The 26,161-nt window shown below is 44.3% G+C and overlaps 35 non-coding genes across 35 annotated transcripts; all 35 read left to right on the forward strand.

Moving 5' to 3' along the window:
- Positions 1-20: 20 nt before the first annotated feature.
- Positions 21-93, forward strand: trnaf-gaa (transfer RNA phenylalanine (anticodon GAA)). Its single transcript has one exon. It is a non-coding gene; the product is annotated as a tRNA-Phe (tRNA).
- A 427-nt stretch (positions 94-520) lies between these two features.
- trnak-uuu (transfer RNA lysine (anticodon UUU)) lies at positions 521-593 on the forward strand. The gene has a single exon. It is a non-coding gene; the product is annotated as a tRNA-Lys (tRNA).
- A 515-nt stretch (positions 594-1,108) lies between these two features.
- trnaf-gaa (transfer RNA phenylalanine (anticodon GAA)) lies at positions 1,109-1,181 on the forward strand. Its single transcript has one exon. It is a non-coding gene; the product is annotated as a tRNA-Phe (tRNA).
- A 427-nt stretch (positions 1,182-1,608) lies between these two features.
- trnak-uuu (transfer RNA lysine (anticodon UUU)) lies at positions 1,609-1,681 on the forward strand. Its single transcript has one exon. It is a non-coding gene; the product is annotated as a tRNA-Lys (tRNA).
- Positions 1,682-2,196: 515 nt separating this feature from the next.
- On the forward strand, positions 2,197-2,269 carry trnaf-gaa (transfer RNA phenylalanine (anticodon GAA)). The gene has a single exon. It is a non-coding gene; the product is annotated as a tRNA-Phe (tRNA).
- A 427-nt stretch (positions 2,270-2,696) lies between these two features.
- trnak-uuu (transfer RNA lysine (anticodon UUU)) lies at positions 2,697-2,769 on the forward strand. Its single transcript has one exon. It is a non-coding gene; the product is annotated as a tRNA-Lys (tRNA).
- A 515-nt stretch (positions 2,770-3,284) lies between these two features.
- trnaf-gaa (transfer RNA phenylalanine (anticodon GAA)) lies at positions 3,285-3,357 on the forward strand. The gene has a single exon. It is a non-coding gene; the product is annotated as a tRNA-Phe (tRNA).
- Positions 3,358-3,784: 427 nt separating this feature from the next.
- On the forward strand, positions 3,785-3,857 carry trnak-uuu (transfer RNA lysine (anticodon UUU)). The gene has a single exon. It is a non-coding gene; the product is annotated as a tRNA-Lys (tRNA).
- Positions 3,858-4,372: 515 nt separating this feature from the next.
- Positions 4,373-4,445, forward strand: trnaf-gaa (transfer RNA phenylalanine (anticodon GAA)). Its single transcript has one exon. It is a non-coding gene; the product is annotated as a tRNA-Phe (tRNA).
- Positions 4,446-4,872: 427 nt separating this feature from the next.
- Positions 4,873-4,945, forward strand: trnak-uuu (transfer RNA lysine (anticodon UUU)). The gene has a single exon. It is a non-coding gene; the product is annotated as a tRNA-Lys (tRNA).
- A 515-nt stretch (positions 4,946-5,460) lies between these two features.
- Positions 5,461-5,533, forward strand: trnaf-gaa (transfer RNA phenylalanine (anticodon GAA)). The gene has a single exon. It is a non-coding gene; the product is annotated as a tRNA-Phe (tRNA).
- Positions 5,534-5,960: 427 nt separating this feature from the next.
- On the forward strand, positions 5,961-6,033 carry trnak-uuu (transfer RNA lysine (anticodon UUU)). Its single transcript has one exon. It is a non-coding gene; the product is annotated as a tRNA-Lys (tRNA).
- A 515-nt stretch (positions 6,034-6,548) lies between these two features.
- Positions 6,549-6,621, forward strand: trnaf-gaa (transfer RNA phenylalanine (anticodon GAA)). The gene has a single exon. It is a non-coding gene; the product is annotated as a tRNA-Phe (tRNA).
- Positions 6,622-7,048: 427 nt separating this feature from the next.
- trnak-uuu (transfer RNA lysine (anticodon UUU)) lies at positions 7,049-7,121 on the forward strand. The gene has a single exon. It is a non-coding gene; the product is annotated as a tRNA-Lys (tRNA).
- Positions 7,122-7,641: 520 nt separating this feature from the next.
- On the forward strand, positions 7,642-7,714 carry trnaf-gaa (transfer RNA phenylalanine (anticodon GAA)). The gene has a single exon. It is a non-coding gene; the product is annotated as a tRNA-Phe (tRNA).
- A 427-nt stretch (positions 7,715-8,141) lies between these two features.
- Positions 8,142-8,214, forward strand: trnak-uuu (transfer RNA lysine (anticodon UUU)). Its single transcript has one exon. It is a non-coding gene; the product is annotated as a tRNA-Lys (tRNA).
- A 515-nt stretch (positions 8,215-8,729) lies between these two features.
- On the forward strand, positions 8,730-8,802 carry trnaf-gaa (transfer RNA phenylalanine (anticodon GAA)). The gene has a single exon. It is a non-coding gene; the product is annotated as a tRNA-Phe (tRNA).
- Positions 8,803-9,229: 427 nt separating this feature from the next.
- Positions 9,230-9,302, forward strand: trnak-uuu (transfer RNA lysine (anticodon UUU)). The gene has a single exon. It is a non-coding gene; the product is annotated as a tRNA-Lys (tRNA).
- Positions 9,303-9,817: 515 nt separating this feature from the next.
- On the forward strand, positions 9,818-9,890 carry trnaf-gaa (transfer RNA phenylalanine (anticodon GAA)). The gene has a single exon. It is a non-coding gene; the product is annotated as a tRNA-Phe (tRNA).
- Positions 9,891-10,317: 427 nt separating this feature from the next.
- Positions 10,318-10,390, forward strand: trnak-uuu (transfer RNA lysine (anticodon UUU)). Its single transcript has one exon. It is a non-coding gene; the product is annotated as a tRNA-Lys (tRNA).
- A 515-nt stretch (positions 10,391-10,905) lies between these two features.
- Positions 10,906-10,978, forward strand: trnaf-gaa (transfer RNA phenylalanine (anticodon GAA)). Its single transcript has one exon. It is a non-coding gene; the product is annotated as a tRNA-Phe (tRNA).
- Positions 10,979-11,405: 427 nt separating this feature from the next.
- Positions 11,406-11,478, forward strand: trnak-uuu (transfer RNA lysine (anticodon UUU)). Its single transcript has one exon. It is a non-coding gene; the product is annotated as a tRNA-Lys (tRNA).
- A 520-nt stretch (positions 11,479-11,998) lies between these two features.
- Positions 11,999-12,071, forward strand: trnaf-gaa (transfer RNA phenylalanine (anticodon GAA)). The gene has a single exon. It is a non-coding gene; the product is annotated as a tRNA-Phe (tRNA).
- Positions 12,072-12,498: 427 nt separating this feature from the next.
- Positions 12,499-12,571, forward strand: trnak-uuu (transfer RNA lysine (anticodon UUU)). Its single transcript has one exon. It is a non-coding gene; the product is annotated as a tRNA-Lys (tRNA).
- Positions 12,572-13,091: 520 nt separating this feature from the next.
- On the forward strand, positions 13,092-13,164 carry trnaf-gaa (transfer RNA phenylalanine (anticodon GAA)). The gene has a single exon. It is a non-coding gene; the product is annotated as a tRNA-Phe (tRNA).
- A 427-nt stretch (positions 13,165-13,591) lies between these two features.
- Positions 13,592-13,664, forward strand: trnak-uuu (transfer RNA lysine (anticodon UUU)). The gene has a single exon. It is a non-coding gene; the product is annotated as a tRNA-Lys (tRNA).
- A 515-nt stretch (positions 13,665-14,179) lies between these two features.
- On the forward strand, positions 14,180-14,252 carry trnaf-gaa (transfer RNA phenylalanine (anticodon GAA)). Its single transcript has one exon. It is a non-coding gene; the product is annotated as a tRNA-Phe (tRNA).
- Positions 14,253-14,679: 427 nt separating this feature from the next.
- Positions 14,680-14,752, forward strand: trnak-uuu (transfer RNA lysine (anticodon UUU)). The gene has a single exon. It is a non-coding gene; the product is annotated as a tRNA-Lys (tRNA).
- A 520-nt stretch (positions 14,753-15,272) lies between these two features.
- trnaf-gaa (transfer RNA phenylalanine (anticodon GAA)) lies at positions 15,273-15,345 on the forward strand. The gene has a single exon. It is a non-coding gene; the product is annotated as a tRNA-Phe (tRNA).
- Positions 15,346-15,772: 427 nt separating this feature from the next.
- On the forward strand, positions 15,773-15,845 carry trnak-uuu (transfer RNA lysine (anticodon UUU)). Its single transcript has one exon. It is a non-coding gene; the product is annotated as a tRNA-Lys (tRNA).
- A 520-nt stretch (positions 15,846-16,365) lies between these two features.
- On the forward strand, positions 16,366-16,438 carry trnaf-gaa (transfer RNA phenylalanine (anticodon GAA)). The gene has a single exon. It is a non-coding gene; the product is annotated as a tRNA-Phe (tRNA).
- Positions 16,439-16,865: 427 nt separating this feature from the next.
- Positions 16,866-16,938, forward strand: trnak-uuu (transfer RNA lysine (anticodon UUU)). Its single transcript has one exon. It is a non-coding gene; the product is annotated as a tRNA-Lys (tRNA).
- Positions 16,939-17,453: 515 nt separating this feature from the next.
- On the forward strand, positions 17,454-17,526 carry trnaf-gaa (transfer RNA phenylalanine (anticodon GAA)). Its single transcript has one exon. It is a non-coding gene; the product is annotated as a tRNA-Phe (tRNA).
- A 427-nt stretch (positions 17,527-17,953) lies between these two features.
- Positions 17,954-18,026, forward strand: trnak-uuu (transfer RNA lysine (anticodon UUU)). Its single transcript has one exon. It is a non-coding gene; the product is annotated as a tRNA-Lys (tRNA).
- Positions 18,027-18,541: 515 nt separating this feature from the next.
- On the forward strand, positions 18,542-18,614 carry trnaf-gaa (transfer RNA phenylalanine (anticodon GAA)). The gene has a single exon. It is a non-coding gene; the product is annotated as a tRNA-Phe (tRNA).
- The last annotated feature ends 7,547 nt before the right edge of the window (positions 18,615-26,161 follow it).

Genomic DNA, 26,161 nt, shown 5'->3' on the forward strand with positions numbered 1-26,161 from the left:
CACTTTCCATTGCAAAACGTGCCGAAATAGCTCAGCTGGGAGAGCGTTAGACTGAAGATCTAAAGGACCCTAGTTCGATCCTGGGTTTCGGCAAAGCTATTTTGGTCACCATCTAGGGCTTGGTAGGTTTGCTGGTAGGACTTCATTATACGGCCTACAACTACGTGGATCATTGCCATCAAATGAGAAAACAAACACAGATGGTGCAGCTTGCAAACATCCATCAAGTGGAGGTGGAATTTGAAGAAGGTCCTCCTTCAGAAGCTCCCAGGCCTCACCCATTATACCATTGACTTACCTAGGGCTTGGTAGGTTGGGTGATCACACGTCATAATACAGCCTAGCGATGTTTCCCCTAGAATCAAATCCTTCCCTTGGCTCTTGTCTGAAATGACCATTTAATAATATCTAACTGCAAATCCTCACCAGTACCTACAGTAAAATGAGAGGATAAGAGATCACGTTTTTACAGAAAAGAAAGACAATATGTGTCCCAGAGGACAAACATGTGACTCTTGTTACCTGGGTAGCTCAGATGGAAGAGCATCCGACTTTTAATCTGAGGGTCCAGGGTTCAAGTCCCTGTCCAGGTGTCTCCTTTGGATCCTTGCCCTTCCATGGCTTTACCTAACAAGCTCAGTTGTTCTTGATAGTTCTGTGACCTCATTGTCATCTTTAGCAAAGTCCATAGACTGCAGGTGGGATGACGATATGGGATTTGTGGATATCAGGGACAGAGGCCTCTTTCAGATAATCCCACCGTACAAGCTCTGTAAAGAATCTTTTCCTGCCCCTCGGTCCAACTCACCGCCAGTTGGTTCTCAGCTCAGCTCCTTTGCGAAACCCGGTGTCTAAGACATGCCAATCTCACCAAATCCGCCCTGGGTTTCTCGACACGTTACACTTTCACTTTTTTTCTGTCTTACTTTGGGTGGGACAACATTTAAGAGAGCAAAGTTCATCACAGTTCACTGTTAAATCCAAAGCTTAAAAGTTCACTTCACATTGATCCAGTGTCTCAGAATGGCAGCTGTAGTGCAGTTTGGCCAGCTGTAGACCTGACTGGTGATTAGAATGCAATTTTTGAGCACTTTCCATTGCAAAACGTGCCGAAATAGCTCAGCTGGGAGAGCGTTAGACTGAAGATCTAAAGGACCCTAGTCCGATCCTGGGTTTCGGCAAAGCTATTTTGGTCACCATCTAGGGCTTGGTAGTTTTGTTGGTAGGACTTCATTATACGGCCTACAACTACGTGGATCATTGCCATCAAATGAGAAAACAAACACAGATGGTGCAGCTTGCAAACATCCATCAAGTGGAGGTGGAATTTGAAGAAGGTCCTCCTTCAGAAGCTCCCAGGCCTCACCCATTATACCATTGACTTACCTAGGGCTTGGTAGGTTGGGTGATCACACGTCATAATACAGCCTAGCGATGTTTCCCCTAGAATCAAATCCTTCCCTTGGCTCTTGTCTGAAATGACCATTTAATAATATCTAACTGCAAATCCTCACCAGTACCTACAGTAAAATGAGAGGATAAGAGATCACGTTTTTACAGAAAAGAAAGACAATATGTGTCCCAGAGGACAAACACGTGACTCTTGTTACCTGGGTAGCTCAGATGGAAGAGCATCAGACTTTTAATCTGAGGGTCCAGGGTTCAAGTCCCTGTCCAGGTGTCTCCTTTGGATCCTTGCCCTTCCATGGCTTTACCTAACAAGCTCAGTTGTTCTTGATAGTTCTGTGACCTCATTGTCATCTTTAGCAAAGTCCATAGACTGCAGGTGGGATGACGATATGGGATTTGTGGATATCAGGGACAGAGGCCTCTTTCAGATAATCCCACCGTACAAGCTCTGTAAAGAATCTTTTCCTGCCCCTCGGTCCAACTCACCGCCAGTTGGTTCTCAGCTCAGCTCCTTTGCGAAACCCGGTGTCTAAGACATGCCAATCTCACCAAATCCGCCCTGGGTTTCTCGACACGTTACACTTTCACTTTTTTTCTGTCTTACTTTGGGTGGGACAACATTTAAGAGAGCAAAGTTCATCACAGTTCACTGTTAAATCCAAAGCTTAAAAGTTCACTTCACATTGATCCAGTGTCTCAGAATGGCAGCTGTAGTGCAGTTTGGCCAGCTGTAGACCTGACTGGTGATTAGAATGCAATTTTTGAGCACTTTCCATTGCAAAATGTGCCGAAATAGCTCAGCTGGGAGAGCGTTAGACTGAAGATCTAAAGGACCCTAGTTCGATCCTGGGTTTCGGCAAAGCTATTTTGGTCACCATCTAGGGCTTGGTAGGTTTGTTGGTAGGACTTCATTATACGGCCTACAACTACGTGGATCATTGCCATCAAATGAGAAAACAAACACAGATGGTGCAGCTTGCAAACGTCCATCAAGTGGAGGTGGAATTTGAAGAAGGTCCTCCTTCAGAAGCTCCCAGGCCTCACCCATTATACCATTGACTTACCTAGGGCTTTGTAGGTTGGGTGATCACACGTCATAATACAGTCTAGCGATGTTTCCCCTAGAATCAAATCCTTCCCTTGGCTCTTGTCTGAAATGACCATTTAATAATATCTAACTGCAAATCCTCACCAGTACCTACAGTAAAATGAGAGGATAAGAGATCACGTTTTTACAGAAAAGAAAGACAATATGTGTCCCAGAGGACAAACATGTGACTCTTGTTACCTGGGTAGCTCAGATGGAAGAGCATCAGACTTTTAATCTGAGGGTCCAGGGTTCAAGTCCCTGTCCAGGTGTCTCCTTTGGATCCTTGCCCTTCCATGGCTTTACCTAACAAGCTCAGTTGTTCTTGATAGTTCTGTGACCTCATTGTCATCTTTAGCAAAGTCCATAGACTGCAGGTGGGATGACGATATGGGATTTGTGGATATCAGGGACAGAGGCCTCTTTCAGATAATCCCACCGTACAAGCTCTGTAAAGAATCTTTTCCTGCCCCTCGGTCCAACTCACCGCCAGTTGGTTCTCAGCTCAGCTCCTTTGCGAAACCCGGTGTCTAAGACATGCCAATCTCACCAAATCCGCCCTGGGTTTCTCGACACGTTACACTTTCACTTTTTTTCTGTCTTACTTTGGGTGGGACAACATTTAAGAGAGCAAAGTTCATCACAGTTCACTGTTAAATCCAAAGCTTAAAAGTTCACTTCACATTGATCCAGTGTCTCAGAATGGCAGCTGTAGTGCAGTTTGGCCAGCTGTAGACCTGACTGGTCATTAGAATGCAATTTTTGAGCACTTTCCATTGCAAAACGTGCCGAAATAGCTCAGCTGGGAGAGCGTTAGACTGAAGATCTAAAGGACCCTAGTTCGATCCTGGGTTTCGGCAAAGCTATTTTGGTCACCATCTAGGGCTTGGTAGGTTTGTTGGTAGGACTTCATTATACGGCCTACAACTACGTGGATCATTGCCATCAAATGAGAAAACAAACACAGATGGTGCAGCTTGCAAACGTCCATCAAGTGGAGGTGGAATTTGAAGAAGGTCCTCCTTCAGAAGCTCCCAGGCCTCACCCATTATACCATTGACTTACCTAGGGCTTTGTAGGTTGGGTGATCACACGTCATAATACAGCCTAGCGATGTTTCCCCTAGAATCAAATCCTTCCCTTGGCTCTTGTCTGAAATGACCATTTAATAATATCTAACTGCAAATCCTCACCAGTACCTACAGTAAAATGAGAGGATAAGAGATCACGTTTTTACAGAAAAGAAAGACAATATGTGTCCCAGAGGACAAACACGTGACTCTTGTTACCTGGGTAGCTCAGATGGAAGAGCATCAGACTTTTAATCTGAGGGTCCAGGGTTCAAGTCCCTGTCCAGGTGTCTCCTTTGGATCCTTGCCCTTCCATGGCTTTACCTAACAAGCTCAGTTGTTCTTGATAGTTCTGTGACCTCATTGTCATCTTTAGCAAAGTCCATAGACTGCAGGTGGGATGACGATATGGGATTTGTGGATATCAGGGACAGAGGCCTCTTTCAGATAATCCCACCGTACAAGCTCTGTAAAGAATCTTTTCCTGCCCCTCGGTCCAACTCACCGCCAGTTGGTTCTCAGCTCAGCTCCTTTGCGAAACCCGGTGTCTAAGACATGCCAATCTCACCAAATCCGCCCTGGGTTTCTCGACACGTTACACTTTCACTTTTTTTCTGTCTTACTTTGGGTGGGACAACATTTAAGAGAGCAAAGTTCATCACAGTTCACTGTTAAATCCAAAGCTTAAAAGTTCACTTCACATTGATCCAGTGTCTCAGAATGGCAGCTGTAGTGCAGTTTGGCCAGCTGTAGACCTGACTGGTCATTAGAATGCAATTTTTGAGCACTTTCCATTGCAAAACGTGCCGAAATAGCTCAGCTGGGAGAGCGTTAGACTGAAGATCTAAAGGACCCTAGTTCGATCCTGGGTTTCGGCAAAGCTATTTTGGTCACCATCTAGGGCTTGGTAGGTTTGTTGGTAGGACTTCATTATACGGCCTACAACTACGTGGATCATTGCCATCAAATGAGAAAACAAACACAGATGGTGCAGCTTGCAAACGTCCATCAAGTGGAGGTGGAATTTGAAGAAGGTCCTCCTTCAGAAGCTCCCAGGCCTCACCCATTATACCATTGACTTACCTAGGGCTTTGTAGGTTGGGTGATCACACGTCATAATACAGCCTAGCGATGTTTCCCCTAGAATCAAATCCTTCCCTTGGCTCTTGTCTGAAATGACCATTTAATAATATCTAACTGCAAATCCTCACCAGTACCTACAGTAAAATGAGAGGATAAGAGATCACGTTTTTACAGAAAAGAAAGACAATATGTGTCCCAGAGGACAAACACGTGACTCTTGTTACCTGGGTAGCTCAGATGGAAGAGCATCAGACTTTTAATCTGAGGGTCCAGGGTTCAAGTCCCTGTCCAGGTGTCTCCTTTGGATCCTTGCCCTTCCATGGCTTTACCTAACAAGCTCAGTTGTTCTTGATAGTTCTGTGACCTCATTGTCATCTTTAGCAAAGTCCATAGACTGCAGGTGGGATGACGATATGGGATTTGTGGATATCAGGGACAGAGGCCTCTTTCAGATAATCCCACCGTACAAGCTCTGTAAAGAATCTTTTCCTGCCCCTCGGTCCAACTCACCGCCAGTTGGTTCTCAGCTCAGCTCCTTTGCGAAACCCGGTGTCTAAGACATGCCAATCTCACCAAATCCGCCCTGGGTTTCTCGACACGTTACACTTTCACTTTTTTTCTGTCTTACTTTGGGTGGGACAACATTTAAGAGAGCAAAGTTCATCACAGTTCACTGTTAAATCCAAAGCTTAAAAGTTCACTTCACATTGATCCAGTGTCTCAGAATGGCAGCTGTAGTGCAGTTTGGCCAGCTGTAGACCTGACTGGTCATTAGAATGCAATTTTTGAGCACTTTCCATTGCAAAACGTGCCGAAATAGCTCAGCTGGGAGAGCGTTAGACTGAAGATCTAAAGGACCCTAGTTCGATCCTGGGTTTCGGCAAAGCTATTTTGGTCACCATCTAGGGCTTGGTAGGTTTGCTGGTAGGACTTCATTATACGGCCTACAACTACGTGGATCATTGCCATCAAATGAGAAAACAAACACAGATGGTGCAGCTTGCAAACATCCATCAAGTGGAGGTGGAATTTGAAGAAGGTCCTCCTTCAGAAGCTCCCAGGCCTCACCCATTATACCATTGACTTACCTAGGGCTTGGTAGGTTGGGTGATCACACGTCATAATACAGCCTAGCGATGTTTCCCCTAGAATCAAATCCTTCCCTTGGCTCTTGTCTGAAATGACCATTTAATAATATCTAACTGCAAATCCTCACCAGTACCTACAGTAAAATGAGAGGATAAGAGATCACGTTTTTACAGAAAAGAAAGACAATATGTGTCCCAGAGGACAAACATGTGACTCTTGTTACCTGGGTAGCTCAGATGGAAGAGCATCCGACTTTTAATCTGAGGGTCCAGGGTTCAAGTCCCTGTCCAGGTGTCTCCTTTGGATCCTTGCCCTTCCATGGCTTTACCTAACAAGCTCAGTTGTTCTTGATAGTTCTGTGACCTCATTGTCATCTTTAGCAAAGTCCATAGACTGCAGGTGGGATGACGATATGGGATTTGTGGATATCAGGGACAGAGGCCTCTTTCAGATAATCCCACCGTACAAGCTCTGTAAAGAATCTTTTCCTGCCCCTCGGTCCAACTCACCGCCAGTTGGTTCTCAGCTCAGCTCCTTTGCGAAACCCGGTGTCTAAGACATGCCAATCTCACCAAATCCGCCCTGGGTTTCTCGACACGTTACACTTTCACTTTTTTTCTGTCTTACTTTGGGTGGGACAACATTTAAGAGAGCAAAGTTCATCACAGTTCACTGTTAAATCCAAAGCTTAAAAGTTCACTTCACATTGATCCAGTGTCTCAGAATGGCAGCTGTAGTGCAGTTTGGCCAGCTGTAGACCTGACTGGTCATTAGAATGCAATTTTTGAGCACTTTCCATTGCAAAACGTGCCGAAATAGCTCAGCTGGGAGAGCGTTAGACTGAAGATCTAAAGGACCCTAGTCCGATCCTGGGTTTCGGCAAAGCTATTTTGGTCACCATCTAGGGCTTGGTAGTTTTGTTGGTAGGACTTCATTATACGGCCTACAACTACGTGGATCATTGCCATCAAATGAGAAAACAAACACAGATGGTGCAGCTTGCAAACATCCATCAAGTGGAGGTGGAATTTGAAGAAGGTCCTCCTTCAGAAGCTCCCAGGCCTCACCCATTATACCATTGACTTACCTAGGGCTTGGTAGGTTGGGTGATCACACGTCATAATACAGCCTAGCGATGTTTCCCCTAGAATCAAATCCTTCCCTTGGCTCTTGTCTGAAATGACCATTTAATAATATCTAACTGCAAATCCTCACCAGTACCTACAGTAAAATGAGAGGATAAGAGATCACGTTTTTACAGAAAAGAAAGACAATATGTGTCCCAGAGGACAAACACGTGACTCTTGTTACCTGGGTAGCTCAGATGGAAGAGCATCAGACTTTTAATCTGAGGGTCCAGGGTTCAAGTCCCTGTCCAGGTGTCTCCTTTGGATCCTTGCCCTTCCATGGCTTTACCTAACAAGCTCAGTTGTTCTTGATAGTTCTGTGACCTCATTGTCATCTTTAGCAAAGTCCATAGACTGCAGGTGGGATGACGATATGGGATTTGTGGATATCAGGGACAGAGGCCTCTTTCAGATAATCCCACCGTACAAGCTCTGTAAAGAATCTTTTCCTGCCCCTCGGTCCAACTCACCGCCAGTTGGTTCTCAGCTCAGCTCCTTTGCGAAACCCGGTGTCTAAGACATGCCAATCTCACCAAATCCGCCCTGGGTTTCTCGACACGTTACACTTTCACTTTTTTTCTGTCTTACTTTAAGAGAGCAACTTTGCTCTTTAAGAGAGCAAAGTTCATCACAGTTCACTGTTAAATCCAAAGCTTAAAAGTTCACTTCACATTGATCCAGTGTCTCAGAATGGCAGCTGTAGTGCAGTTTGGCCAGCTGTAGACCTGACTGGTCATTAGAATGCAATTTTTGAGCACTTTCCATTGCAAAACGTGCCGAAATAGCTCAGCTGGGAGAGCGTTAGACTGAAGATCTAAAGGACCCTAGTTCGATCCTGGGTTTCGGCAAAGCTATTTTGGTCACCATCTAGGGCTTGGTAGGTTTGTTGGTAGGACTTCATTATACGGCCTACAACTACGTGGATCATTGCCATCAAATGAGAAAACAAACACAGATGGTGCAGCTTGCAAACGTCCATCAAGTGGAGGTGGAATTTGAAGAAGGTCCTCCTTCAGAAGCTCCCAGGCCTCACCCATTATACCATTGACTTACCTAGGGCTTGGTAGGTTGGGTGATCACACGTCATAATACAGCCTAGCGATGTTTCCCCTAGAATCAAATCCTTCCCTTGGCTCTTGTCTGAAATGACCATTTAATAATATCTAACTGCAAATCCTCACCAGTACCTACAGTAAAATGAGAGGATAAGAGATCACGTTTTTACAGAAAAGAAAGACAATATGTGTCCCAGAGGACAAACACGTGACTCTTGTTACCTGGGTAGCTCAGATGGAAGAGCATCAGACTTTTAATCTGAGGGTCCAGGGTTCAAGTCCCTGTCCAGGTGTCTCCTTTGGATCCTTGCCCTTCCATGGCTTTACCTAACAAGCTCAGTTGTTCTTGATAGTTCTGTGACCTCATTGTCATCTTTAGCAAAGTCCATAGACTGCAGGTGGGATGACGATATGGGATTTGTGGATATCAGGCACACAGGCCTCTTTCAGATAATCCCACCGTACAAGCTCTGTAAAGAATCTTTTCCTGCCCCTCGGTCCAACTCACCGCCAGTTGGTTCTCAGCTCAGCTCCTTTGCGAAACCCGGTGTCTAAGACATGCCAATCTCACCAAATCCGCCCTGGGTTTCTCGACACGTTACACTTTCACTTTTTTTCTGTCTTACTTTGGGTGGGACAACATTTAAGAGAGCAAAGTTCATCACAGTTCACTGTTAAATCCAAAGCTTAAAAGTTCACTTCACATTGATCCAGTGTCTCAGAATGGCAGCTGTAGTGCAGTTTGGCCAGCTGTAGACCTGACTGGTCATTAGAATGCAATTTTTGAGCACTTTCCATTGCAAAACGTGCCGAAATAGCTCAGCTGGGAGAGCGTTAGACTGAAGATCTAAAGGACCCTAGTTCGATCCTGGGTTTCGGCAAAGCTATTTTGGTCACCATCTAGGGCTTGGTAGGTTTGTTGGTAGGACTTCATTATACGGCCTACAACTACGTGGATCATTGCCATCAAATGAGAAAACAAACACAGATGGTGCAGCTTGCAAACGTCCATCAAGTGGAGGTGGAATTTGAAGAAGGTCCTCCTTCAGAAGCTCCCAGGCCTCACCCATTATACCATTGACTTACCTAGGGCTTTGTAGGTTGGGTGATCACACGTCATAATACAGCCTAGCGATGTTTCCCCTAGAATCAAATCCTTCCCTTGGCTCTTGTCTGAAATGACCATTTAATAATATCTAACTGCAAATCCTCACCAGTACCTACAGTAAAATGAGAGGATAAGAGATCACGTTTTTACAGAAAAGAAAGACAATATGTGTCCCAGAGGACAAACATGTGACTCTTCTTTCCTGGGTAGCTCAGATGGAAGAGCATCAGACTTTTAATCTGAGAGTCCAGGGTTCAAGTCCCTGTCCAGGTGTCTCCTTTGGATCCTTGCCCTTCCATGGCTTTACCTAACAAGCTCAGTTGTTCTTGATAGTTCTGTGACCTCATTGTCATCTTTAGCAAAGTCCATAGACTGCAGGTGGGATGACGATATGGGATTTGTGGATATCAGGCACACAGGCCTCTTTCAGATAATCCCACCGTACAAGCTCTGTAAAGAATCTTTTCCTGCCCCTCGGTCCAACTCACCGCCAGTTGGTTCTCAGCTCAGCTCCTTTGCGAAACCCGGTGTCTAAGACATGCCAATCTCACCAAATCCGCCCTGGGTTTCTCGACACGTTACACTTTCACTTTTTTTCTGTCTTACTTTGGGTGGGACAACATTTAAGAGAGCAAAGTTCATCACAGTTCACTGTTAAATCCAAAGCTTAAAAGTTCACTTCACATTGATCCAGTGTCTCAGAATGGCAGCTGTAGTGCAGTTTGGCCAGCTGTAGACCTGACTGGTCATTAGAATGCAATTTTTGAGCACTTTCCATTGCAAAACGTGCCGAAATAGCTCAGCTGGGAGAGCGTTAGACTGAAGATCTAAAGGACCCTAGTTCGATCCTGGATTTCGGCAAAGCTATTTTGGTCACCATCTAGGGCTTGGTAGGTTTGTTGGTAGGACTTCATTATACGGCCTACAACTACGTGGATCATTGCCATCAAATGAGAAAACAAACACAGATGGTGCAGCTTGCAAACGTCCATCAAGTGGAGGTGGAATTTGAAGAAGGTCCTCCTTCAGAAGCTCCCAGGCCTCACCCATTATACCATTGACTTACCTAGGGCTTGGTAGGTTGGGTGATCACACGTCATAATACAGCCTAGCGATGTTTCCCCTAGAATCAAATCCTTCCCTTGGCTCTTGTCTGAAATGACCATTTAATAATATCTAACTGCAAATCCTCACCAGTACCTACAGTAAAATGAGAGGATAAGAGATCACGTTTTTACAGAAAAGAAAGACAATATGTGTCCCAGAGGACAAACACGTGACTCTTGTTACCTGGGTAGCTCAGATGGAAGAGCATCAGACTTTTAATCTGAGGGTCCAGGGTTCAAGTCCCTGTCCAGGTGTCTCCTTTGGATCCTTGCCCTTCCATGGCTTTACCTAACAAGCTCAGTTGTTCTTGATAGTTCTGTGACCTCATTGTCATCTTTAGCAAAGTCCATAGACTGCAGGTGGGATGACGATATGGGATTTGTGGATATCAGGCACACAGGCCTCTTTCAGATAATCCCACCGTACAAGCTCTGTAAAGAATCTTTTCCTGCCCCTCGGTCCAACTCACCGCCAGTTGGTTCTCAGCTCAGCTCCTTTGCGAAACCCGGTGTCTAAGACATGCCAATCTCACCAAATCCGCCCTGGGTTTCTCGACACGTTACACTTTCACTTTTTTTCTGTCTTACTTTGGGTGGGACAACATTTAAGAGAGCAAAGTTCATCACAGTTCACTGTTAAATCCAAAGCTTAAAAGTTCACTTCACATTGATCCAGTGTCTCAGAATGGCAGCTGTAGTGCAGTTTGGCCAGCTGTAGACCTGACTGGTCATTAGAATGCAATTTTTGAGCACTTTCCATTGCAAAATGTGCTGAAATAGCTCAGCTGGGAGAGCGTTAGACTGAAGATCTAAAGGACCCTAGTTCGATCCTGGGTTTCGGCAAAGCTATTTTGGTCACCATCTAGGGCTTGGTAGGTTTGTTGGTAGGACTTCATTATACGGCCTACAACTACGTGGATCATTGCCATCAAATGAGAAAACAAACACAGATGGTGCAGCTTGCAAACGTCCATCAAGTGGAGGTTGAATTTGAAGAAGGTCCTCCTTCAGAAGCTCCCAGGCCTCACCCATTATACCATTGACTTACCTAGGGCTTTGTAGGTTGGGTGATCACACGTCATAATACAGCCTAGCGATGTTTCCCCTAGAATCAAATCCTTCCCTTGGCTCTTGTCTGAAATGACCATTTAATAATATCTAACTGCAAATCCTCACCAGTACCTACAGTAAAATGAGAGGATAAGAGATCACGTTTTTACAGAAAAGAAAGACAATATGTGTCCCAGAGGACAAACGCGTGACTCTTGTTACCTGGGTAGCTCAGATGGAAGAGCATCAGACTTTTAATCTGAGGGTCCAGGGTTCAAGTCCCTATCAAGGTGTCTCCTTTGGATCCTTGCCCTTCCATGGCTTTACCTAACAAGCTCAGTTGTTCTTGATAGTTCTGTGACCTCATTGTCATCTTTAGCAAAGTCCATAGACTGCAGGTGGGATGACGATATGGGATTTGTGGATATCAGGGACAGAGGCCTCTTTCAGATAATCCCACCGTACAAGCTCTGTAAAGAATCTTTTCCTGCCCCTCGGTCCAACTCACCGCCAGTTGGTTCTCAGCTCAGCTCCTTTGCGAAACCCGGTGTCTAAGACATGCCAATCTCACCAAATCCGCCCTGGGTTTCTCGACACGTTACACTTTCACTTTTTTTCTGTCTTACTTTAAGAGAGCAACTTTGCTCTTTAAGAGAGCAAAGTTCATCACAGTTCACTGTTAAATCCAAAGCTTAAAAGTTCACTTCACATTGATCCAGTGTCTCAGAATGGCAGCTGTAGTGCAGTTTGGCCAGCTGTAGACCTGACTGGTCATTAGAATGCAATTTTTGAGCACTTTCCATTGCAAAACGTGCCGAAATAGCTCAGCTGGGAGAGCGTTAGACTGAAAATCTAAAGGACCCTAGTTCGATCCTGGGTTTCGGCAAAGCTATTTTGGTCACCATCTAGGGCTTGGTAGGTTTGTTGGTAGGACTTCATTATACGGCCTACAACTACGTGGATCATTGCCATCAAATGAGAAAACAAACACAGATGGTGCAGCTTGCAAACGTCCATCAAGTGGAGGTGGAATTTGAAGAAGGTCCTCCTTCAGAAGCTCCCAGGCCTCACCCATTATACCATTGACTTACCTAGGGCTTTGTAGGTTGGGTGATCACACGTCATAATACAGCCTAGCGATGTTTCCCCTAGAATCAAATCCTTCCCTTGGCTCTTGTCTGAAATGACCATTTAATAATATCTAACTGCAAATCCTCACCAGTACCTACAGTAAAATGAGAGGATAAGAGATCACGTTTTTACAGAAAAGAAAGACAATATGTGTCCCAGAGGACAAACATGTGACTCTTGTTACCTGGGTAGCTCAGATGGAAGAGCATCAGACTTTTAATCTGAGGGTCCAGGGTTCAAGTCCCTGTCCAGGTGTCTCCTTTGGATCCTTACCCTTCCATGGCTTTACCTAACAAGCTCAGTTGTTCTTGATAGTTCTGTGACCTCATTGTCATCTTTAGCAAAGTCCATAGACTGCAGGTGGGATGACGATATGGGATTTGTGGATATCAGGGACAGAGGCCTCTTTCAGATAATCCCACCGTACAAGCTCTGTAAAGAATCTTTTCCTGCCCCTCGGTCCAACTCACCGCCAGTTGGTTCTCAGCTCAGCTCCTTTGCGAAACCCGGTGTCTAAGACATGCCAATCTCACCAAATCCGCCCTGGGTTTCTCGACACGTTACACTTTCACTTTTTTTCTGTCTTACTTTAAGAGAGCAACTTTGCTCTTTAAGAGAGCAAAGTTCATCACAGTTCACTGTTAAATCCAAAGCTTAAAAGTTCACTTCACATTGATCCAGTGTCTCAGAATGGCAGCTGTAGTGCAGTTTGGCCAGCTGTAGACCTGACTGGTGATTAGAATGCAATTTTTGAGCACTTTCCATTGCAAAATGTGCCGAAATAGCTCAGCTGGGAGAGCGTTAGACTGAAGATCTAAAGGACCCTAGTCCGATCCTGGGTTTCGGCAAAGCTATTTTGGTCACCATCTAGGGCTTGGTAGTTTTGTTGGTAGGACTTCATTATACGGCCTACAACTACGTGGATCATTGCCATCAAATGAGAAAACAAACACAGATGGTGCAGCCTGCAAACGTCCATCAAGTGGAGGTGGAATTTGAAGAAGGTCCTCCTTCAGAAGCTCCCAGGCCTCACCCATTATACCATTGACTTACCTAGGGCTTTGTAGGTTGGGTGATCACACGTCATAATACAGCCTAGCGATGTTTCCCCTAGAATCAAATCCTTCCCTTGGCTCTTGTCTGAAATGACCATTTAATAATATCTAACTGCAAATCCTCACCAGTACCTACAGTAAAATGAGAGGATAAGAGATCACGTTTTTACAGAAAAGAAAGACAATATGTGTCCCAGAGGACAAACATGTGACTCTTGTTACCTGGGTAGCTCAGATGGAAGAGCATCAGACTTTTAATCTGAGGGTCCAGGGTTCAAGTCCCTGTCCAGGTGTCTCCTTTGGATCCTTACCCTTCCATGGCTTTACCTAACAAGCTCAGTTGTTCTTGATAGTTCTGTGACCTCATTGTCATCTTTAGCAAAGTCCATAGACTGCAGGTGGGATGACGATATGGGATTTGTGGATATCAGGGACAGAGGCCTCTTTCAGATAATCCCACCGTACAAGCTCTGTAAAGAATCGTTTCCTGCCCCTCGGTCCAACTCACCGCCAGTTGGTTCTCAGCTCAGCTCCTTTGCGAAACCCGGTGTCTAAGACATGCCAATCTCACCAAATCCGCCCTGGGTTTCTCGACACGTTACACTTTCACTTTTTTTCTGTCTTACTTTGGGTGGGACAACATTTAAGAGAGCAAAGTTCATCACAGTTCACTGTTAAATCCAAAGCTTAAAAGTTCACTTCACATTGATCCAGTGTCTCAGAATGGCAGCTGTAGTGCAGTTTGGCCAGCTGTAGACCTGACTGGTCATTAGAATGCAATTTTTGAGCACTTTCCATTGCAAAATGTGCCGAAATAGCTCAGCTGGGAGAGCGTTAGACTGAAGATCTAAAGGACCCTAGTTTGATCCTGGGTTTCGGCAAAGCTATTTTGGTCACCATCTAGGGCTTGGTAGGTTTGTTGGTAGGACTTCATTATACGGCCTACAACTACGTGGATCATTGCCATCAAATGAGAAAACAAACACAGATGGTGCAGCTTGCAAACGTCCATCAAGTGGAGGTGGAATTTGAAGAAGGTCCTCCTTCAGAAGCTCCCAGGCCTCACCCATTATACCATTGACTTACCTAGGGCTTTGTAGGTTGGGTGATCACACGTCATAATACAGCCTAGCGATGTTTCCCCTAGAATCAAATCCTTCCCTTGGCTCTTGTCTGAAATGACCATTTAATAATATCTAACTGCAAATCCTCACCAGTACCTACAGTAAAATGAGAGGATAAGAGATCACGTTTTTACAGAAAAGAAAGACAATATGTGTCCCAGAGGACAAACGCGTGACTCTTGTTGCCTGGGTAGCTCAGATGGAAGAGCATCAGACTTTTAATCTGAGGGTCCAGGGTTCAAGTCCCTGTCCAGGTGTCTCCTTTGGATCCTTGCCCTTCCATGGCTTTACCTAACAAGCTCAGTTGTTCTTGATAGTTCTGTGACCTCATTGTCATCTTTAGCAAAGTCCATAGACTGCAGGTGGGATGACGATATGGGATTTGTGGATATCAGGGACAGAGGCCTCTTTCAGATAATCCCACCGTACAAACTCTGTAAAGAATCTTTTCCTGCCCCTCGGTCCAACTCACCGCCAGTTGGTTCTCAGCTCAGCTCCTTTGCGAAACCCGGTGTCTAAGACATGCCAATCTCACCAAATCCGCCCTGGGTTTCTCGACACGTTACACTTTCACTTTTTTTCTGTCTTACTTTAAGAGAGCAACTTTGCTCTTTAAGAGAGCAAAGTTCATCACAGTTCACTGTTAAATCCAAAGCTTAAAAGTTCACTTCACATTGATCCAGTGTCTCAGAATGGCAGCTGTAGTGCAGTTTGGCCAGCTGTAGACCTGACTGGTCATTAGAATGCAATTTTTGAGCACTTTCCATTGCAAAATGTGCCGAAATAGCTCAGCTGGGAGAGCGTTAGACTGAAGATCTAAAGGACCCTAGTTCGATCCTGGGTTTCGGCAAAGCTATTTTGGTCACCATCTAGGGCTTGGTAGGTTTGTTGGTAGGACTTCATTATACGGCCTACAACTACGTGGATCATTGCCATCAAATGAGAAAACAAACACAGATGGTGCAGCCTGCAAACGTCCATCAAGTGGAGGTGGAATTTGAAGAAGGTCCTCCTTCAGAAGCTCCCAGGCCTCACCCATTATACCATTGACTTACCTAGGGCTTTGTAGGTTGGGTGATCACACGTCATAATACAGCCTAGCGATGTTTCCCCTAGAATCAAATCCTTCCCTTGGCTCTTGTCTGAAATGACCATTTAATAATATCTAACTGCAAATCCTCACCAGTACCTACAGTAAAATGAGAGGATAAGAGATCACGTTTTTACAGAAAAGAAAGACAATATGTGTCCCAGAGGACAAACACGTGACTCTTGTTACCTGGGTAGCTCAGATGGAAGAGCATCAGACTTTTAATCTGAGGGTCCAGGGTTCAAGTCCCTGTCCAGGTGTCTCCTTTGGATCCTTGCCCTTCCATGGCTTTACCTAACAAGCTCAGTTGTTCTTGATAGTTCTGTGACCTCATTGTCATCTTTAGCAAAGTCCATAGACTGCAGGTGGGATGACGATATGGGATTTGTGGATATCAGGGACAGAGGCCTCTTTCAGATAATCCCACCGTACAAACTCTGTAAAGAATCTTTTCCTGCCCCTCGGTCCAACTCACCGCCAGTTGGTTCTCAGCTCAGCTCCTTTGCGAAACCCGGTGTCTAAGACATGCCAATCTCACCAAATCCGCCCTGGGTTTCTCGACACGTTACACTTTCACTTTTTTTCTGTCTTACTTTAAGAGAGCAACTTTGCTCTTTAAGAGAGCAAAGTTCATCACAGTTCACTGTTAAATCCAAAGCTTAAAAGTTAACTTCACATTGATCCAGTGTCTCAGAATGGCAGCTGTAGTGCAGTTTGGCCAGCTGTAGACCTGACTGGTGATTAGAATGCAATTTTTGAGCACTTTCCATTGCAAAACGTGCCGAAATAGCTCAGCTGGGAGAGCGTTAGACTGAAGATCTAAAGGACCCTAGTTCGATCCTGGGTTTCGGCAAAGCTATTTTGGTCACCATCTAGGGCTTGGTAGGTTTGTTGGTAGGACTTCATTATACGGCCTACAACTACGTGGATCATTGCCATCAAATGAGAAAACAAACACAGATGGTGCAGCTTGCAAACGTCCATCAAGTGGAGGTGGAATTTGAAGAAGGTCCTCCTTCAGAAGCTCCCAGGCCTCACCCATTATACCATTGACTTACCTAGGGCTTTGTAGGTTGGGTGATCACACGTCATAATACAGCCTAGCGATGTTTCCCCTAGAATCAAATCCTTCCCTTGGCTCTTGTCTGAAATGACCATTTAATAATATCTAACTGCAAATCCTCACCAGTACCTACAGTAAAATGAGAGGATAAGCGATCACGTTTTTACAGAAAAGAAAGACAATATGTGTCCCAGAGGACAAACACAAGACTCTTGTTACCTGGGTAGCTCAGATGGAAGAGCATCAGACTTTTAATCTGAGGGTCCAGGGTTCAAGTCCCTGTCCAGGTGTCTCCTTTGGATCCTTACCCTTCCATGGCTTTACCTAACAAGCTCAGTTGTTCTTGATAGTTCTGTGACCTCATTGTCATCTTTAGCAAAGTCCATAGACTGCAGGTGGGATGACGATATGGGATTTGTGGATATCAGGGACAGAGGCCTCTTTCAGATAATCCCACCGTACAAGCTCTGTAAAGAATCGTTTCCTGCCCCTCGGTCCAACTCACCGCCAGTTGGTTCTCAGCTCAGCTCCTTTGCGAAACCCGGTGTCTAAGACATGCCAATCTCACCAAATCCGCCCTGGGTTTCTCGACACGTTACACTTTCACTTTTTTTCTGTCTTACTTTGGGTGGGACAACATTTAAGAGAGCAAAGTTCATCACAGTTCACTGTTAAATCCAAAGCTTAAAAGTTCACTTCACATTGATCCAGTGTCTCAGAATGGCAGCTGTAGTGCAGTTTGGCCAGCTGTAGACCTGACTGGTCATTAGAATGCAATTTTTGAGCACTTTCCATTGCAAAATGTGCCGAAATAGCTCAGCTGGGAGAGCGTTAGACTGAAGATCTAAAGGACCCTAGTTCGATCCTGGGTTTCGGCAAAGCTATTTTGGTCACCATCTAGGGCTTGGTAGGTTTGTTGGTAGGACTTCATTATACGGCCTACAACTACGTGGATCATTGCCATCAAATGAGAAAACAAACACAGATGGTGCAGCTTGCAAACGTCCATCAAGTGGAGGTGGAATTTGAAGAAGGTCCTCCTTCAGAAGCTCCCAGGCCTCACCCATTATACCATTGACTTACCTAGGGCTTTGTAGGTTGGGTGATCACACGTCATAATACAGCCTAGCGATGTTTCCCCTAGAATCAAATCCTTCCCTTGGCTCTTGTCTGAAATGACCATTTAATAATATCTAACTGCAAATCCTCACCAGTACCTACAGTAAAATGAGAGGATAAGAGATCACGTTTTTACAGAAAAGAAAGACAATATGTGTCCCAGAGGACAAACGTGTGACTCTTGTTACCTGGGTAGCTCAGATGGAAGAGCATCAGACTTTTAATCTGAGGGTCCAGGGTTCAAGTCCCTGTCCAGGTGTCTCCTTTGGATCCTTGCCCTTCCATGGCTTTACCTAACAAGCTCAGTTGTTCTTGATAGTTCTGTGACCTCATTGTCATCTTTAGCAAAGTCCATAGACTGCAGGTGGGATGACGATATGGGATTTGTGGATATCAGGCACACAGGCCTCTTTCAGATAATCCCACCGTACAAGCTCTGTAAAGAATCTTTTCCTGCCCCTCGGTCCAACTCACCGCCAGTTGGTTCTCAGCTCAGCTCCTTTGCGAAACCCGGTGTCTAAGACATGCCAATCTCACCAAATCCGCCCTGGGTTTCTCGACACGTTACACTTTCACTTTTTTTCTGTCTTACTTTGGGTGGGACAACATTTAAGAGAGCAAAGTTCATCACAGTTCACTGTTAAATCCAAAGCTTAAAAGTTCACTTCACATTGATCCAGTGTCTCAGAATGGCAGCTGTAGTGCAGTTTGGCCAGCTGTAGACCTGACTGGTCATTAGAATGCAATTTTTGAGCACTTTCCATTGCAAAATGTGCCGAAATAGCTCAGCTGGGAGAGCGTTAGACTGAAGATCTAAAGGACCCTAGTTCGATCCTGGGTTTCGGCAAAGCTATTTTGGTCACCATCTAGGGCTTGGTAGGTTTGTTGGTAGGACTTCATTATACGGCCTACAACTACGTGGATCATTGCCATTGAAGGAAATTGCCTTCCCGGGTTTCCTCCGTGGCGTGAGCGATAAGCAGAGTTCTGTCCTTTCCTTCTAAGATTCCTAATTATTTAAAGTAACACTCAGGTATGCCATTCAGCGTGTTAGTACGAGCTCGGGAGCAGCTTGGGAGAACAAGAAAACAGAGACTGCTTTAGGTTGCCTTCCCAATCGACTCAAAGGTTTATTTAGTACATAACAGCTTATATAGAGGAAAAAAAGGTTCGTGTGTCAGCTTTCCCAGTTCAAACCGGTACAGACCAAATAAGGAAACGTCTTCCTGCCTTGTGAGCAAAGAAGTATCCTGTGTGTAGTTTATCAGCTCAGCTACAATTTATGATCATCCCAGCAAAATACACTCCTAGACATAGAATACAGAGTTCTTTCATTAGTGAATTCTGAAACAAACCACCTGGCCTTTAACGAGCCTTTTCCAGGAGATAAAGAAAAAAGGGAGGATGGGAGTAAGGAAGTGGTCTCATCTCTGTGGTGTTTTCGACCTTGGGGTACCAGCTTGTGAGTCCTACACATTAATTCTTGGGTCACAGAGAAAGAGAAAAACAACTAGTAGTTGGGCCTTATTGAGTAACAGTTTTCCTGTATAAAACAATATCCTGTAAATGCTACTATGGTACTAAAATACCTAACAGTTCCCCTCTTTTATTATTTTTAAAAATAATAACTCAAATAGAAAGGAAAAATCACAAATGTAATAACATAATATAAAAAGCAAATCATAAAATGTAATAGTTCACAACCTAATGTTCAATATACACATCAGGAACATCATCAATGACATCTGACACATAATCTGGGTCAATTTGTGCCAATTGCAAATACATTGAAGTAGCTGTACTAGTAGCTATACGGGTTATCATTGAACGTACACAGGGTACCACACAACAGACAATAATCATCAAAAACATGCTGCAACGGTTACAAAGGCTACAATTAGTTCCTTCCATCTTCCAAACGTGTCCAGTAGCCACTTATGTAGCCACTGACCGTGACCTGTATTGGCAATTAGTTCTATCTGCAATGCTTCAAGTTTATTCATAGCTTGTGTGAATGAACCGTTAGGGGCGGTGTTATTGGGAATGAAAGTACAGCATACATCAACGGTTACTAAACCACAGGTACCGGTCCAATTAACAGGTAAAGCTAATCTAAGAGTATTATTGCACATCCAATAAGCATGTGGGATTGGTCTGGTCAGGCGCGTGACCATGTGTGATTTAACTAACTCCCCCCAGTCAGTATCATTTAAGACACCCTCTGGGGGAACAATGATCGATTCTCTGCTCGAACTTGAACTGTGTGTGTGTTCCTCCAGATATGATACAACTTCAGCCACAGAGACAGCTAGCCATGTCTCATTACAGCGTGCACCTGGGGAGTCAGAGAAGAATGTATAGTTATCCTTTGTATAATCTATGTGTGTGTCTGGGCCAGTTAACTTTAGTCTGCGCAGACATATCATACTAGTATTAAAATGGAGAGGGATCTGTCCTAAGGGCAGTGAGGGCTTTAACCTATTCTTAGGGCGTTTCATTGGGGCGCAGGTCCCTGCGGTGTCATTAGATAACTTCAATAATTCGCCTAATGGAGTCTCAGGGTTAGTTGGTGTGTGTGCGTGTCTAAGTAGGCAGTCGAGAGGGCTCAGAGTCAACTGTAAAATGTCTTTAAAGAGAGCATTATATCCGCCGATTTTCTCTAGTCCCTCAGTGAGGGGGAAACCGGATATGGGGTATCCTACTATTACCTGTTCTGGATCAGCCTTTGAACAGACATAACAGTTACTGTTTCCTAAATCACGAGCGGCTGTTCTGGCATTTTCATACCAGGCGTTAGCTCCTGTTCTAGAGGGCGCATAAGATGGTTTATTAGTGGCGTCTATGTTGCTATTTACTGATTTTAGGGAACGTGAGGAGTGCATTAAGTAGGTGTCTTGCAAAATGGAGCATGAGGTATAGTCAGCAAAATATGACCTGCAGAAATGTGAACATGGTTGCAGTTTACAATACAAAATAGCAAAGAGAAATCCTAAGGTTAATGCGATAGATATGATAAATAACCTAAATATATAAGAAAGACAGTTCTTCAGTTGTCTCCTGGCCTGGTCCCAGGTTCGAGAGACACAGAATAAGCGTCGTATGATGACAATGGGCATTTCATTTTCTCCATGATCAGGATGGAGTGAGTCTAGCTTTATCAGGTTAGACATCATGTGGTACTTTTGGCTTTCTGTTCCTGCTGGATGTTTGAGTACCTTGTTGTGGCTCTTTCAGACGTTGTGTGTTAATCAGTGATTGCGTGTGTGCACTGGATCCTGGCGCTGGCTCGCCTGAGATGTCATCTACCCGTGTGTGTTTATTTGCTCTAGTTCCGGGCGCTGGCTCGCCGGAGATGTCGTCTGCTTGATCCGACGCCTGAGATGGTCCGATTGGGCTGGTCTTAACCCTGCTGGCATGAATCCACTGAGGTTGTCCGTCTGTGAGGATGCTGGTTCTTCGTCACTGCCAGTAAAGCCTGGGGGCTGGAAAACGCGGCCTCCCAGAGTGTCCTTGGTTTTAGTGGCTTCTCCAACATGCGTCTCCTTGTCTCCACTGGTGGAACTGTGGAGGGGAAAAGCTGAGAGAGACAAACTTTCTGATAGTTATTATTCAGTTTTTCTACCAGGTTGTGAACATCAGTGGACAATGCAATATACATCACCTTCTACTAGCGGTGCCCCTCTGGAAGCTGACCATGGTCTTGGAAATAGTCTTATTTCAAATGGAAATAATTTGGTTACTGCAGATTGAGTCATTCTAATCTCACACAGGACTTGAGTAAGTAATTTGACCCAGGTCATTAAAGTTTTAGCACACTTTTGAATTACTTCTAATGTGAATGAAGATCCTCTATCACTGTTAATCTGGTGAGGTATTCCGAATCTGGGTATTATTTCATTGCTCAACTTTTGACAGACTACTTCTGCAGTTTCTTTTGAGGTTGGATAAGCTTCTACTCATTTACTAAATTGATCCACTATTACCAGTAAGTACTTGATGCTTCCTTGTGCTGGCATATGTGTAAAATCAATTTGTAATGTATGAAATGGAAAATCTGGTTGTGGTAAATGCTGATGTTTCGCTTTTGAGCTACCTACATTAGTTCGCGCACATGTTAGACAGGTTGCTAATATGCGTTTTACTGCGTGTGATGTTTTCTCAATTACAAATCTTGATTTTATTGCCCCTATTACCCCTCTTTGTCCGACATGACTCACACAGTGAAAATGTCGGGCAAGGACTGGCACCAGGGAATATGGGAGGGCAATCAAACCCTTAAGATTTTTGTATAAGCCATCTCTGTCATCTAAGGTACAGTCATTATTCTCCCAATAGGTGTAATCACATGCAGAGGCTTGCTCTTGTATGAATTTTAAATCAACATTTGTTTCTAAATAGTCTGGGAGTGTAACAAGTGGCAGCTGTAGGGGCACAGATAATACTTCCTGCGGAGGTGGGAGCTGTGATGCAGCTGCAGCCTTGGCTGTCACGTCTGCTAAGGCATTACCTGTTGCTTCGTCTGTGTCAGCTGTACTGTGTCCTTTCGTTTTTACAACTGCAACGGCCGATGGCAGCTGTATAGCCTGAAAAAGTCTTTGAACAAAATCACAATTTAGCAATTTATTTTACATCAGCAGATCTAAATCCTCTTTGTCTCCACAATGTGCCAAAGTCATGCACAACGCCAAATGCATAGCGGCTGTCTGTGTAAATCGTCACATGCTTATCCAAATGTAGCTCACAGGTGCGTATTAAAGCCATGAGCTCTGCTTTTTGTGCTGAGTGAAATGGTAATGAGTGAGCCTCTAGTATGATGTCAGGCAATGTCACCACTGAATAGCCACAAAGAAATGAGTTGTCATTCGGCCTTGAACAGGACCCGTCCACATAAACCGTGGCTGAGTCTGAGATAGGTGTTTGCTCTAAATCTGGACGTGGTGCTGTGGATTCCTGTATACGTGTCATGCAGTCATGATCGTCAAGCCTGTCTGAGCCATCCTGTCGGTCAGAAGAACACAGCATAGGATCAATAAATGTGCTGGCGAATCAGGTGTGCTGCTCGCTTTTATAGTGAGATTTGCATATGTTGTGTAGTTATGTTTGCTAGAATGGTCGTGACCTGGTGATTGGTGTATAGAATAGTGTCATGTGAGAGTGTGAGCTTCTCGCAGTCCCTTATCATGATAGAGCAAGCTGCTACTGCCCTCAGGCAGGCCGGCATTCCTGAACAATTCAGGCAGCACCTTTGAGTGGCGGAGGTCAGCACTCCCTGTAATGCATTGAAAGAGGCAGTCATTTCTGTGGACCACAGTATTCGAAGAGGCTTGTCTTTTTTACAACAGTCACGCAGAATGTGGTCATGAAAAGAACAGTCTGGTATCCACTGTCTGCAATAGTTCACCATGCCTAGGAAGGACAACATTTCCTTCTGTGTAGTGGGACGAGGGACGGAGGTCACAGCTTTGACCCTGTCTGCAGTCATGGAACGTTTTCCGTGAGACAGTGTGAATCCCAAATATTGAACAGAAGTCTGACAGTACTGCATTTTCTTTGCATATGCTTTGTGGCCAGTCTTTTGGAGGTGCTGGAGAAGCATGTGTGTAGCAATTTGACACAGTTTTTTCACTTTCAGCACAGAGGAGGAGGTCATCCACATGTGGATCAGAGTACAGCCCTCAGGAGGAGTAAAGCTGTCCAGGGTAGCACGGATCACCATTGAGAAAGCAGCAGGGCTGTCTATCATGCCTTGAGGCAGACGAGTGCAAGTGTACTGCTTATTTCTATGTGTAAATGCAAATAACGGCTGTGTGTCTTAAAAAGGAGCGGAGCATAAATCCACCACGGGAAAATGTGTATGCAATGCATGTCAATATGCTGTGAACATCTGAAACGAGAGGTGGCAGAGGCATAATGACTGCATTAATTTGCCTTAAGTCTTGTATGAAACGCCATACGCCAGGTTTGTTAGGCTTTGGCACAGGATTGACAGGAGTGTGGGCTTTATTGCTCCTGTAGTCAATAAATCTCCTATGATGACATCTAGAGCTGCGGCTTTTTCCGTGGAAAGGGGACATTGCCTGACATATACTCGCTTTTTGTTTTTTAGCTGTGCGTGATAAGGTATGCAGTCAATAAATCCTATATCATTCTCACTTTTTGACCATAATGTCATATTCTGGTATTCAGCTGGCAACATAACTGCAGAAATAGTACAGTCGATAGGGTAGGTTAGATCTATGTGACGACATGGTGTAGTTATGTCATAAACTATGTCTGAGTTATGTGACAAAATCACTGTTTGACCTTCACTTGTGTGAGCAGTTATCATGTTGTTGAACAGTGTGAGAGAAACAAAAGTGTGGCTCCCGGTCATGGGATTACCTGTTAGTGGCGTCTGTACACGTTTTTTTTTTGGCACAGTGTGTGACATAGAGTACCGGACAAAAAGGATGTTGAGTTCATTCTCTGCTGAGGGTCCAGCTGACACAGAGGATGTTCCTTCTCCATCATGTCGGTACATAGGGCAGAGAAAACATAAGCTGTTATCAGTGTCAGCAAACATTTCACCCTTTGTGTTAAATTAAATACACAAATTCATTTTTGCTTTGGGTGTCTGCGGCTGCTGGAAAACTGAGCTAAATTTGCACCTCTAGCTTGTCCAACAGTGCATAAAGCGTTTTATGAATACTAGGATAGATTCATCAGGCTTCTGTTTACACATAGTTACTGCATTTAAGTCAATTTTGTCTCTGGACATTGTTAGCAGGAATTTCTTTAGATTCTTAAAGAAATCGGCGACTTTGTCATTATTTACCCCCCTTTTGTCCATAGCGGTAACATTTGATGCATCACGTCGCGGCATTCTATCATATATTTTCTACAGGACTTTTTAAGCAGACTACTTTTCTTATCACAAATGATATTCAACATTTCTACTGACCTGTTTTCTGGCGATAATCGTTCGGGATAAGGCTCCGGAAATAAATTAGAATGCATTGAACTTCTTAAGTTGTAAACAAAGTCAGTCACATAAGCACTCCCGCATGTTCTGGATACGTGATCATGGACGTCTTCACCGATTCGCGGACGTAGGTTACACGTAACCGGAAATGGGAGTTATACTGAGCCGTTATTTGAGACTTTATTTTGTATTTTATTAATTTTTGGTTTTACAGGTACTTTAGATTTTTTATCGGACCTGTCTGTGGTCTTTGAATAATTCTGACCCATGTTCAGTGATTTCCAGAGGGGTTTATACGCTAGGAGGATTTAGGTTAGTATTTTCGCTGCGGCACAGCTGAGGTCACTTTAAATTTATTGCTAGCAATTTTTTGTTTGTGTGAGCAACTCTCACTTAGCGAGCAACTTCTCGCTTAACGAGCAACTTCTCGTAAAACAACAGGCAACTTCCTGTGTCTTTCTGCTTTTAATTTACTGCTTTTAACCCTTGTATGGTAATCGGGTCTGTGAGACCCTTTCAACTTCTCCCTGTGTCACTCTTTGGTGAGCAACTTCTCACTTAACGAGAAGTATTTAAGACAACAGGCAACTCCCTGTGTCACTCTTTGGTGAGCAACTTCTCACTTAACGAGAAGTATTTAAGACAACAGGCAACTTCCTGTGTCACTCTTTCTGAGTGAGCAACTTAAACAAAATTAAAATATTCAAGACAACAGGCAACTTCCTGTGTCCACCAACACCACACAAGGGTTAATTTACTTTATTCGGGGACTGAGGAAGTCAGTCAGTGTATCTCTCTGGATCACTAAGTGAAACTTCGTCAGCATATCCCGTTTTTTTATGGATTCGGGGACTGAGGAAGTCAGTCAGTGTATCTCTCTGGATCACTAAGTGAAACTTCGTCAGCATATCCCGTTTCTTTATGGATCGATCACTGAGAGAGGTATAATAGGTCTCTATATAAATATGAAAGACACATATTTACCTTCTGTCAGGATCCCACTTCTGACACCAAAATTGAAGGAAATTGCCTTCCCGGGTTTCCTCCGTGGCGTGAGCGATAAGCAGAGTTCTGTCCTTTCCTTCTAAGATTCCTAATTATTTAAAGTAACACTCAGGTATGCCATTCAGCGTGTTAGTACGAGCTCGGGAGCAGCTTGGGAGAACAAGAAAACAGAGACTGCTTTAGGTTGCCTTCCCAATCGACTCAAAGGTTTATTTAGTACATAACAGCTTATATAGAGGAAAAAAAGGTTCGTGTGTCAGCTTTCCCAGTTCAAACCGGTACAGACCAAATAAGGAAACGTCTTCCTGCCTTGTGAGCAAAGAAGTATCCTGTGTGTAGTTTATCAGCTCAGCTACAATTTATGATCATCCCAGCAAAATACACTCCTAGACATAGAATACAGAGTTCTTTCATTAGTGAATTCTGAA

Source organism: Copadichromis virginalis, linkage group LG5 (genome assembly GCF_057382275.1).
Source record: "Copadichromis virginalis isolate Kocher_CV1m ecotype Utaka linkage group LG5, C_Virginalis_male_GT1.1, whole genome shotgun sequence".
In the NCBI taxonomy this organism is placed as follows: Eukaryota; Metazoa; Chordata; class Actinopteri; order Cichliformes; family Cichlidae; genus Copadichromis; species Copadichromis virginalis.